Below are 12,535 nucleotides of genomic sequence, written 5' to 3'. Positions count from 1 at the left end.
AGATCAGTCTTGGGCGTGTTGTTAAGTCTTGCTGTACCAAGCTGTGAGCCACATCTAGTGATCCATGTGCCCATGGAATGGATTTTCCATCACAGGACAGTTCTGTCTTTGGGCTGGCTGATTTTCGTTTTATTTTATTTCAGCAGAAGTAGGAAAGGCCCCTGAGGGCTAGATGTCTCATTTTTGTAATTTGTGACAACAGGAACAATTTGGGAGTTTGGATTCAGACAGATCTGGGTTCCAGAACCAGCCTTATCCTCTATTAGATTTTATCGCGAATAGATTATTTTGCATGTTTGAGCCTCACTTTACTCAGGCGTAAAATAGAATGAAATGTTCGTATGTCATAGAGCAGCAGAAAAGATTGCGACGTGAGTGGTTCATTCATTCCTTTGATAATTCTTCAGGTATTTATTGACCATCTGCTACGTGCAAGACACCATGCCATATGTTAGCAGAATGATGCCCAATGAGTCAGATGTGGTCCCTTCCTTAGCAGAGTTCATGTTCTCATGGGGGAAAGAGATAAAACAAAGAACAGAACAGCTACAGCAACACAGGAATTAATCAATTACGGTTGGAGTAAGTGCTAAGAAAAAAATAATGTAGGAAGGAAGAAAGAGTTAGTGATGGTGAGGGAGATCAAGATACCCTGCCCTTGAACTCACACCCCCACCCCCGTGTCTAGAGATCCTTCTTGTGTCGGCTCATGCCTTTACTTTTCTGAGCTTCCTGGGTTTGTCTTGGAGACACCTGATACTGCACTCTTCCATGCCTGAAATGCACATGGCCACGGGTGCAGCTGAAATTGCAGGAGCCGGGAAATGTGCTTTTCCAGAGTTTGGGACCCACCTGTTTCTGGGAGTGCCATGGAAACGCACATTCTGTCCCATGATCTGGAGGCACAGGCCGGGAATTTTCAGCTGTCAGCAGCTGTCTCTTCTGATCCACTGCCGAGGACTTTCCAACCCCATGAAAACCCATCACGACCCTCACCAATGATTTTGTCACCACTCTCTGGAGCTGAGAAGGAAAGAGGGGCTCCTGCAGAGTGATGCGTGGGCATGGGTTTTTAATTGGGGTGGCTGGAAATTCCTCTTCAAAATATATGTCAAAATGTGAGCATATGGTCTTTCCATGGAGGGGTTTTTAACTTATAATTGGTTGTCAAAACACCTCATAGCAGAAACATACTTAAGAATCTCTGCTGCAGAAACAGCATGGCTCTGTGGCTTTATGGCTTCTGGGCAGAGAAAGTCTTCCAGCCTTTCAGAGGAGGTCAACTGGATACTGCAGTACAGTGTAACCTAAATCTTTGCACATGTCCCCAGACAGGACAGAAAGGACTGGCTCTCTCCCCGACTGTGAGTCATATGACCACATAGGAGGAGAGTGAGCTTGCATCATCCCATCCTGGATGTAGTTGTGTGCCATCCTAGGAATAGCTAGCCCTGCCCTTTTGCAAGAGAACGTCAGCTGGGGAACAGTAGAACTGATAGAGATCCATCTACCACTAAATTCTTGCTTCAGGCTCTCCACCTCTGCTCTTTGGTCAGCTCTGTTCCTCCAGGGCTCTTGGTGTCCAAATCCCAAAGGGGAGTAAGATGGGACTAGAATGGCCAAGGAAGCCAGAAGTTATGGTCCTTCTCCAGGAAGAGAGTTATAGTGGTCCGTCCTGCCTGCAAAAACTGGCTGAGTGATACCTCTGCATTTCCCATGCAGTTCTAGAAAGACCCTGGTGCATGAGTTCTGAAGTCTGCACTCTCAGTCCAGATCTGCCCCCTGGATGTCTGTGCCTCTGTAAGCAAGTCTCCTGGCTTCTTTGTTCTTCATTTATGTATGTAGAGCGAAGGAGAAGGCCAAAGCAGAAATTTTCAAACATAGACACGTACACATCTGAGTGTGTGTGCACAAATGTACACACACTGCTTTTGTACATGATTTCAGGTTTCACATCTATGCATAGATCTCCCATAAGGGGAGATGCATGGTTCCCATAAGGGGAACCCAAATCCTTGTCTTTGACCACAGCTCCTAAACTTCAGACATTCACATGCTTTGTAGCACCAGTACTACTATATATTTGTTACTTTTATTTCAATTGATTTAGTTTTATAACTAATATAAATTAATTCACAGAAGGAAAATTTCCATCTCTACTTCCAGCAGACACTCACCATCACTAGGTATAAATAAATGGTATCTGCTAAAAATACATTGATGGTACCAACTAGAATGGTTGGTAATAACAAGTGTTAGCAGGAATGTGGAGAGATGGGAACCTACATACATTGCTGATGGCAATGTAAAATTTCGCAGCCCCTTTGGAAAACAGTTTAGTAGTTTCTCGAAAAACTACATATAGAGTTACCATATGACCTAGCAATTGCACTCCTAGGTACGTACCCAAGAGAACTGAAATTATCCTATTCCCACACAAAAATCTAGTGCACAAATATTCATAGAAGCATTATTCATAATAGCAAACAATAGAAATAGCCTAAATGTCCGTCAGCTAATAAATGGCTAAACAAAAAGTGGTGTATTTCCTATGCAGGGAAATTATCCAGCCATGAAATGGAAGGAAGTACTAATACATGCTACAATGTGGATGAACTTTGAAAACATTATGCTAGCTAAGAGGAGACACCAAAGACCACATATGGTATGATTCCACTTATGTGAAATGTTCAGAATAAGCAAATCTGTAGAGGCAGAAAGTAGATTAGTGGTAGCCAGGGCCTGGGGGACGGGGGAGTGCCTGACTGTGTGGGGTTTCCTTTTGGGGTGGTGAAAATGTTCTGGAATTAGATAGTGATGATAGTTGCCAAACTTTGTGACTATATTAAAAGGCAATGAACTGTACACTTTTCAAAGGCTATGTTTTATGGTTTGGGAATGCTGTCTCAATGCAAAAATGCACTGAAAACAAAGCAGTGCGATCAAATCCTCTATCACTTGTGTTTACTAAAGGCATTTGTTGTGTCTGAGGCCTGGTCTCTCTTAGGAAAAGAGGGAGATTCGAAAGTGTTCTAAACATGATGTTAAAGGCAGGAGAGCGCTAATGGAAACGCTCCCCTTCAAGTGGCCAGAAGAACTGAATGAGGTTAAAAAGGAAACAACTTCCTAAAACCATCTGAACTCATCTGTTCTACCACAAATGAGATGAAATGCTTAGGATTTCATAATATTTTAAGTGCTAAGACTTCCCTGTGCCAATCTTTGGTACCAATGACGATCAGGAGAGAATAAGGGTATTTTAGCTGGGAAAATTAAATTCTCTAGAAACACGCTGTGCAATATGAGAGCCACTAGCTACGTGTAACTATTTGAATTTAAGTTCAAGTCACACCGTTGGCATTTCCAGCGCTCAGTAGCCACGTGTGGTTGGTGTTTATGGTATTGGACAGCATGATATAGACCATTTCTTTCATTGCTTAAAGTTCTATGGGACAGCACCGGTCCAGAATATCGAAGTAGTTATATTCCTATGTTGTGGTTTCCTTTTTCTCCTTTGCCTCTCCCTCGTTTAGGCAGATACATGTGCTGAAACGTGATGAATAATGTAACAATAACAAAATGAATAGTTAATATTTACTCTTGCTCTGTGCCAGGTGGTGTGCCAAGCATTTAACATGTGTTATCTCTGTTAATCCTCACACCAATTCTAACAGGTAGGTACTATCATTATCCCAGCTTTATAGATGAGAAAACTATAAAACTTCTCTGGGCCTCAGAGAAGTTAAGTCACTTGTTCAAGTTCACAAAGCTAATGATCTGTCCTCTCCATCCTTTTAATCTACTTCTTCCGGTGCTCGGAGCCTCTCACTGAGGCACAAATCCCATTCCTGGACCCGGCTAGGATTCTTTCAAGACGTCTTATCCCTTTTCCTTTCCCTTTTCAAATTGCAGTGTAATGGCTATGTTTCTCCTAAAACAGTTCCAGAAATAAATAAGAAAGCAGAGTAAAACACATGAGTCTGCCTGCCACATCCTCCCTACATTCCAACCCCTCCCCAAGAGGTAATGCACGCTGACAGTTTGGAGGGTTGGTTAGTTGAAGTCCTCTCATACCTTTTCTATGTAATTATATGCAGAGGCATGTGTGCATGGACACAATGCACGTTTTAGGTAAATGGGATCACATCACTCACATTCTTCTTTTTTTAAAAAATTTATTTATTTTTGTCTGCGTTGTGTCTTTGCTGCTGCGCGCGGGCTTTCTCTAGTTGTGGCGAGCAGGGGGTCTTCTTCGTTGTGGTGTGTGGGCTTCTCATTGCGGTGGCTTCTCTTGTTGCGGAGCACGGGCTCTAGGCGCACCGGCTTCAGTAGTTGTGGCACGTGGGCTCAGTAGTTGTGGCTCTTGGGCTTAGTTGCTCCACGGCATGTGTGATCTTCCTGGACCAGGGCTCGAACCCGCGTCCCCTGCATTGGCAGGCGGATTCTTAACCACTGCGTCACCAGGGAAGCCCCACCCTCATTATTCTGAAACTTGCTTTTATTTATCTAACAACACGTTTTGGCTGTCTTCCCACATGAGTACGTATAGGTCTACCCTATTCATCTTAAGAGACTGCACAAAATTCTACAGACGGTGGTACCATAATTTATTTAGCCATTATCACTATTTTTTACTCATTTTGGTAACTTCCGGTTTTCTTTTCCTCTTACACACAGTGCTGCAGCATGAATGCCCTTGCGTATCTGTGCTCGTGCACTGGTGTGAAGACATGTTTAGAGTAGAATCCTAGAATTGGGTTTGCTGGTTCCAAGGGTTTGCACACGTTACCTGCTGATAGATGCTGCCCGATGCCCTCCAGAAAACGGCTTTGCCAATTCTTACCCCTTCAAAGACAGCATGAGAGACCGGCTTCCCTGCATCATTGCCCAAACTGGACATCATCAATCTTTTAAATTTTTGCCAACCTGTTGGGTGATAATTTCTTTTCCTTTCAACCTTCAGGGTCATTTACACCTCCTTCCACCGGCTCTGCTTGGGCTTCTAGCTGCTGACAGCCAAAGGCATTCTGCCGGAGGCGAAATGAGGTCAAGGCCTAAATCATATTTCCTTTCAGTAGGAGGGGTGTTTACTTGGGTAAATATGGTCCAAGCAAAATGTCTCATTGGTTCGAAAGGTGAAGAAGCAAGGTCTGAGAAGCCCCCTCCAAGGTGTGTGTCCCAACCCCGGTGCCCCACGCATGGGTTGATGCATTATGATCAGTTACAGTTACAGTGTGGAATATGTTCCTCCAATCATTTTTTCACCCGATAGCAATCGGACATGGATTCAATGCCAGCCATAGTTCTAGGCACTGAAGCTACAGCACTGAACAGAATCAGGGTCCCTGTTCTCACAGGATGGACGTTCCGATGGGGCAGAGATGGCGGCACACAAACAGATGTCTAACCTTTCCAGAGAGAATAAGAGACTGCAATGGGAGGGGTGCCCCATAACCCCAGGGCTTGAGTGTGAGGGCCTAGCGTGGAAAGGGTGCTCAGCTAAGGCTCTCTGAGCAGTGACATTGAGGAAAAGAACCGAATACACGAAGGTACATCCCACCAAGAGGAACCGGAAATTGCAGAACGTTCAGAGGAAGCCAGGATGGTTGGAGCCTTGTTAGTAAGAGGCATAGTGGTGAGATAGGATGTTGGAGAGATAGGGCCCTGCACAGTGTGGTAAAGAGTTTGGACTTTTATCGAGTTGTGTTAAGAGGCCACTGGACTGTCTGAAGCAAGGCAAGAGCACAGTCTGGTTTATCCTGAGAGCTCTACGTTAACAGCATTACAACTCTGAAGTTTACAAATGCTTTGCTTTTCCAGAAATACAAACACATTAAAGAAGAGTTAAAGGTTCTCTTATAGCAGGGCTGATCTCCAATGTGTTCTGCCAGGCCTTCTTGAGTGATGGAGGGAAGTGTTCGGAGCCAGCTTTAGTGGACTTAGAATCATCCATAGCCTGGTGTCTGTTTCATCTGAACCAAAGCTCATAATCAAAGCATGGCAAGAGCCCATAGCAAGGCTGGTGCAGTGGAAAGAACATTGGGACCAAGTCTGGGAGCGTCTAGTTTCTCTTCCGTACACAGATGCTGAGGGCCCCACCATGCATGACCATTTCATACTAGCAGAAAGCTTTTTTTTGCTCAGAAATCCAAGGATCAGCCTTGGAACATCCTGTATCCAAGTGGATGAGCTTGTTAATGGTGCCGTGACCAGAGATGGGGAAGGGAACCCTGTACTCAAGGTCTTGGCATCCGCATTTAGGAGCACAAGCATTTTGGATTTTACAGGCACATACACTGCCTTGACATCACCCCAAGTAGAGGAATCAAGGCATCCCTTTGGCTGATCTCAGCCCAGTGGGTAAGAACACTCAGTTATTGTCATGACGCTCTTAGTTTTTAACCCAAATAATATTTTAAATAGAGATTAAACAATGATTAACAAGAATCCAATGAGTCAGTGATAGTGATTGAGTCTTTTTTTAAAATTTTATTTATTTAATTCATTTATTTTTGGCTGTGTTGGGTCTTTGTTGCTATGCACAGGCTTTCTCTAGTTGTGGTGAGCGGGGGCTACTCTTCATTGCGGTGCGTGGGCTTCTCATTGCTGTGGCTTCTCTTGTCGCAGAGCACGGGCTCTAGGTGCTCGGGCTCAGTAGTTGTGGCTCGCGGGCTCTAGAGCACAGGCTCAGTAATTGTGGCGCACGGGCTTAGTTGCTTCACGGCATGTGTGATCTTCCCAGACCAGGGCTCGAACCCGTGTCCCCTGCATTGTCAGGTGGAACCTTAACCACTGCGCCACCAGGGAAGCCCAGTGACTGAGTCTTAATAATAGATAGAGAGCAGGATGGTTGTAGGGCAGGGGTGTTGCAGGTGGGACCATCTTGTTTTTCTCATTCTCTTTGGCCTTTGTCCCCTACAAACCTCCTGATTCCCACTGATTGAAGAAGTCCAGCCACATCCCTCTCTCTTCATCGTGACCTACCTTGTTCTGCCCTGTAACTTGACCCCTAAAAGTGCATGGGTGCATTTGACCCATGTTGCTGGATTTTGGACCAAGCCTGGCACCATTTTCTGTCTCTTGCCCAGGGCTTGTATGCAGTCCTGGGGATGCAAAAGGCCCTCATCTTGCCTTGCTAGGCTGCCTTAGATGAGAACAGGCCCTCGGAGATGTTGCCATGCAAAGTGGTGCTTCGACAACTTGATTTTCAGATGAATTCAGGGGAGTTGCCGGTGCAACCTCTCCCCCTCCTTACTTTTCTACTCTCTTGTAAGCCTTTTACTCTATTCATGGAGAGAGATTTTCTCAGCCTACTTTTGATTCCTATTTATTTATTTAATTTTTTCCCTCGGCAATCATGGGAGCAGGGTTTGCTGTTGTAGCAAAACACATTTCATTTTCATTTTTACTGTCTCTGTCTTAATAGCAAGGTCTGCCTTCATCTGCTTGAGGATCACATTGTCTTGCATGCAGGCTAATAAATAGCACAGTCTGAGATGTCAACGCAAAGCAGCCTCATAGAAGTAGAACGTTTAGTAGGCTGATCTTCGGTAGATAATTTATAAGACTTCCAGTTCTTATATAAATAGCACAGTCTGAGATGTCAACGCAAAGCAGCCTCATAGAAGTAGAACGTTTAGTAGGCTGATCTTCGGTAGATAATTTATAAGACTTCCAGTTCTTATTGATTAACTTTCATAACTCACTCCAGAAAATAAATTATGTATCTGTTGTCATTGCATTGGAGATGCACAGACTGTCCTGAGAGGGTTGAGACACCTTTGGAAGAATTCATAGCCAGGTCAGCTTCTTCTACAAATAAACCGTGAGAGAACAGAGGGATGGTCCTGTTCCTAAAAGGGGCAGGTAACTGCAGCATCAGAGCGAAAACTGGCAAATTATCTGATACAGAAGGACAAATAATTCTCCATTGGCACCTGCAGTTTTCCAGGGAAAAGCTAAGATGTCCTTTCTGTATTTTTTTGATAGGAACAGGGTAGCCAAGGGAGGCAGATAGTACAGCAATCTTAATATGACAAAGCCCAGAGAGAAGCAGAGAGAAGTAATGTTATTTGTACGTACGTTAGTGTATCTGTGTGGCCAGAGAAAACCGGGTTTTTTAAGGACAGGACATGAGAGAATTCTGCCCTTCACCCCTGTTTCTTTATTCCTAATGATCAGAATTTCAGATCTACAAAGAAAAAAACGTTTTAATATAAAGCTAGATTAATTATGTTTTGGGGGTAGGAAGTATGACTTTGGTTAAGCTCTTTGCAGTCTCCATTTTTCTTCAACCCTGATTCACCTGGGAATTGTCAGCTACAGCGAAGTCGCCTAAGAAAATACAGAAAAAATGTGTGTTAGTTATATTCATAAGCTCTGGGTCCAGCCCCTAGTCATGAATGTACTTGCTGTGTGACCTTGGGCAAGTCTCAGGATCTCTCTGAACCTCAGTTCCTAACCTTGACCCAATAGGGTTGTTGTGAGAATTAACAGAATTAATATGTAAAATGCTCGTCCCATAGTAAGTGTCTGATAAATGCCAGCTAATTGTGTGTTTGTCTGTGTGTGTGTGTGTGTGTGTGTGTGTGTGTTTGAAGGAAACCTGGCTGGAGGATCCAGCAGAGTCCCTGTGCAAAGGGAAGTGGGTTGTTCTGAAGGACTTTTCATGAGGCCAGAGGAATTAACCTCCCCATAACACAGCAGGCCTCTCCATTATTTGGAAAGCCCGTGTCCCCAGGATTCATTGTAAATCTTTTCTGGATGGTGCTGTGGACACGTGGCCAATGTCTGACACTTTGGGCTTCCTTCCTTCCTACCCGTGTTGGCGAGGTCCCTTCTTTTCACGTCCCTTTTCTTCAGACGGTGCCATTAATTAGGCTTCCACATTCCAGCCTCGCCTCCCAGAGATGTCACCCAAGTCATCTTGAAGTATACTCTCTGAGTATATATTTACGGCCCCTTAATTTATCTTCATCCCCGGAGAGTCACATCCACTGGGTGTGAATTTTTCTTCTTTCATTCCAAGGGCAACCTCAGGCTCCAGCCCCTGTGAGCCATCGGTAGAATGAACCAAAACCAACCGAAGAAAATGACTCTGTGGCCACGTTTTCAAACTGTCCACCTGCTGGGGGTTTTGGACCACGTGGAGAAGGCCACATGCCCAGGGATGGAGAGAGCTCCATTCCTCCCCTTGGACGCCCTCTCTCTGAGTCTCAGGGCCTAACCTGCCCACCACGAGCCTGCGCAGTGAGGCCAGTTCTGTTCCATGCAAGTTCTGGACCTGAAAGAACCATTTGTGTCACTGCACGCTTTATAGCAGTTCCATCTCGCTGGGCCTGCCCATAATAGCTGCAGAGCGTCTAGGCAGCACTTACAGGAGGCCTAAATTGACTTAGAAAGCTTTGCATTAAGCAGATGTTTACTCTTGGGGAAGATTCTAAGAAAAAAAAAATGTCATGAAGAACCTAGGGGCAAGACGGGAATAAAGATGCAGACCTACTAGAGAATGGACTTGAGGATATGGGGAGGGGGAAGGGTAAGCTGTGACAAAGTGAGAGAGTGGCATGGACATATATACACCACCAAATGTAAAATAGATAGCTAATGGGAAGCAGCCACATAGCACAGGGAGATCAGCCCGGTGCTTTATGACCACCTAGAGGGGTGGGATACGGAGGGTGGGAGGGAGGGAGACGCAAGAGGCAAGAGATATGGGAACATATGTATATGTATAACTGATTCACTTTGTTATAAAGCAGAAACTAACACACCATTGTAAAGCAATTATACTCCAACAAAGATGTTAAAAAAAAAAGCAAAAACCATTTTGCATCAAAGAACAAGGCAGTGGCATTTCCGCAAAGCAGGAGAGAACTGTTTCTTTTGCTTTACTGAGACCCACTCCATCTCCTGCTTGACACCCTCATGCTCCTTGAAGTGGACTAAGTCCACGTGAGACCAGGTGAGTCTAAGGGAAGCCGGTGGCAAAGGGGACTATTTCCTCTGCAGCTGCTCTGGCCTTATTTCTACTCATAAGGATAACTAAAGCAACCAGACCACGCAGGCATCGCCTTCCCACACCCAGTGGAGGTAGGAGGAAGAAGGGAATGATTCCTGGGTTTGGTCATGCCCGTGTTTTCATGACAGTAGTAGAAAACATATACAGATTCTAGAGGCTGAACCGCTGGAGGGCAAATTGTGTGTAAATGTGAATGTGCATGTGTGCTCTTGAGCACTTACTGTGAAGTGACTGAACATTAAGTAAGAAAATCGTATGTGACAGCATGTGTATTTTATAATGTACAGATTAAGAGCCCAGATGTGGGAATCAGGTGCAGTTGGAGTTAATCTCTAACTCAGCCATGCACTGGCTATGTGACCTTGGGCAAGTCACTCAGCCTCTCTGAACCTTAGTTTCATATAATCTGTTAAAAAAAAAAAAAAAAGAAAGAAGATAGAAAGAAAAGAAGAGAAAAAGGATAAGACACACATGGAGTGTTTCCAGAACCTTAAACAGGATGCCTTATAAATCACCCAGCCCAGAATTTGCCAGATAATTGAGATAATTAGATTTGTTGATGCCAGTGGTTAATGTTGCTATTGCCTCTCCTGCTGCTGCTATTATTATTATTATTATTATTATTATTATTATTATTATTATTAGGGACTTTGCCAGAAATAGAGCCACAGGGGAGATTGCAGAAAGCCTCCATCCTGATTTCACATGGCCTGGACTCCTTGTCCGCTGTGATATTGGAGGGGAATCATCAAATGAAGACATTAATCAGTTGAGAAATCCTGCCTCCAGTCTAAATACCTTTGTGTTTCTTCCTTATAGTTAGTGAGACTCTGACTTCTTCAGTAAAGGGGGGTGAATCCAATTCTGCACCACGATCATGTGTAGCCAATGAAATGACAGGTGTAGAACACTCAGGACAGTGTCTGATCCAGACTAAATTCTTAATAAGAGGTCACCCCTGGAGCTATTAAAAAAATAATAATAATAATAGAGACTGGGCTCTTTTATTTATTTATTTAACATCTTTATTGGAGTATAATTGCTTTACAATGGTGTGTTAGTTTCTGCTTTATAACAAAGTGAATCAGTTATACATATACATATGTTCCCATATCTCTTCCCTCTTGCGTCTCCCTCCCTCCCACCCTCCCTATCCCACCCCTCTAGGTGGTCACAAAGCACTGAGCTGATCTCCCTGTGCTATGCGGCTGCTTCCCACTAGCTATCTATTTTACGTTTGGTAGTGTATATATGTCCATGCCACTCTCTCACTTCGTCCCAGCTTACCCTTCCCCCTCCCTGTGTCCTCAAGTCCATTCTCTACATCTGCGTCTTTATTCCTGTAGGACTGGGCTCTTTTCGACCTCTCATCCGGGCAAAGTGCCTGGCATAAAATGGGTCTCATGTCTTTTAAGGCAGTGTGCCGAGCAGCTGGAGAAAGGTCACCGCGAGTTCATAGAACCTTTAAACACACGGGGACTTGATGCCCCCGGATCCTTTCTGCTGGCACCAGTTAGATTGTTTTGTTGGAGGACAAAACCTTTTTGCTTAAGGCAAAATACATTTTATGGAGCATTTAATGACTCTTCCCTAGAAGTTGGAGTAGCTGTGTTTCAGTTTCAGGGGAAACAAATAAGTGCCTGGAAGTTCCCCTGTCTTTCTTGCTATTTATCATCTGGGTAGAGGGGGAGGGATAGGGCCAGTTAGCACATGGCAGCTTCTGCGTTTCATTGTTGACACTTCAGCAGAAGTGGCAGGAGACATATGGCCTTCCTGGTATCTCGTGGGGAGGAAAAGAGGACATTTGAGGGGAAATATTTTGGAACAGGAAAGCAGAACAAGATTGTACTTGTAGGTGTGATGGAAAAGTCAAACAGCCAGTCACCTTTGGAACTCCTAAGTCCAGTGTAAAGCCCACATCTTTCTTTTCAAAGCATTTTAAGGATGAGGAATCCATCTTGCACGATGTGTTGGTGATAGTGGGGTCAGGAATTTACAAGAGCTTATGTCTGACGAGCTGTTTTCTCTCACATCAGTGGCTAGGGAGGAGCTGGGCTTGTGGCTTGCTCATTTTCCAAACACTTGGTTGGTAGGAAAGAAAGAGCCTTTTTAAGCATGAGATCTGTTTCTCTTGTGATTACTATGGAGAAGGGGCCTTGGAATTAAGTGTAGGTATTGAATCTGACATTTTTAATAGAAAAAAATTGAATACATCCTGGTGCTAATTCATAGATCTTGAGTTCCCTGTGCTTTTTGCATTTACCATTTTAGTTGGCCTTTCTTGGTTGTATCAGGTTTGGGTTCCTTGGTTTGAAGTACTAGAAATCTACTTTGACTACCTTAGGCAAGAGAGAACATTTATTGGGTAGATATTGCGTAGCTCACAGAGTTGATAGGTAGACCAGAGAAAGGGGCTGTAACCTAAGGAAGATACCAGGAGGATTATAAACCATTGGGGGCTAGTTCTAGGATGAGTGTCCTTTCTTTTATCCAAATGACCCTCCAGCCATATCT

General features: G+C 44.2%; 1 protein-coding gene across 19 annotated transcripts in view; it reads left to right on the top strand.

The window, feature by feature from the left end:
- RBFOX1 (RNA binding fox-1 homolog 1) overlaps positions 1-12,535 on the top strand; it is a 2,189,093-nt gene that overhangs the window by 1,856,048 nt on the left and 320,510 nt on the right. The gene's annotated exons all lie outside the window — the stretch shown is intronic.

The sequence above is a fragment of the Tursiops truncatus genome, chromosome 15 (genome assembly GCF_011762595.2).
Source record: "Tursiops truncatus isolate mTurTru1 chromosome 15, mTurTru1.mat.Y, whole genome shotgun sequence".
NCBI classification, from domain to species: domain Eukaryota; kingdom Metazoa; phylum Chordata; class Mammalia; order Artiodactyla; family Delphinidae; genus Tursiops; species Tursiops truncatus.
The sequence above is the reverse complement of the archived record's forward strand: the minus strand, read 5'-3'. Positions and strand labels throughout refer to the sequence as shown.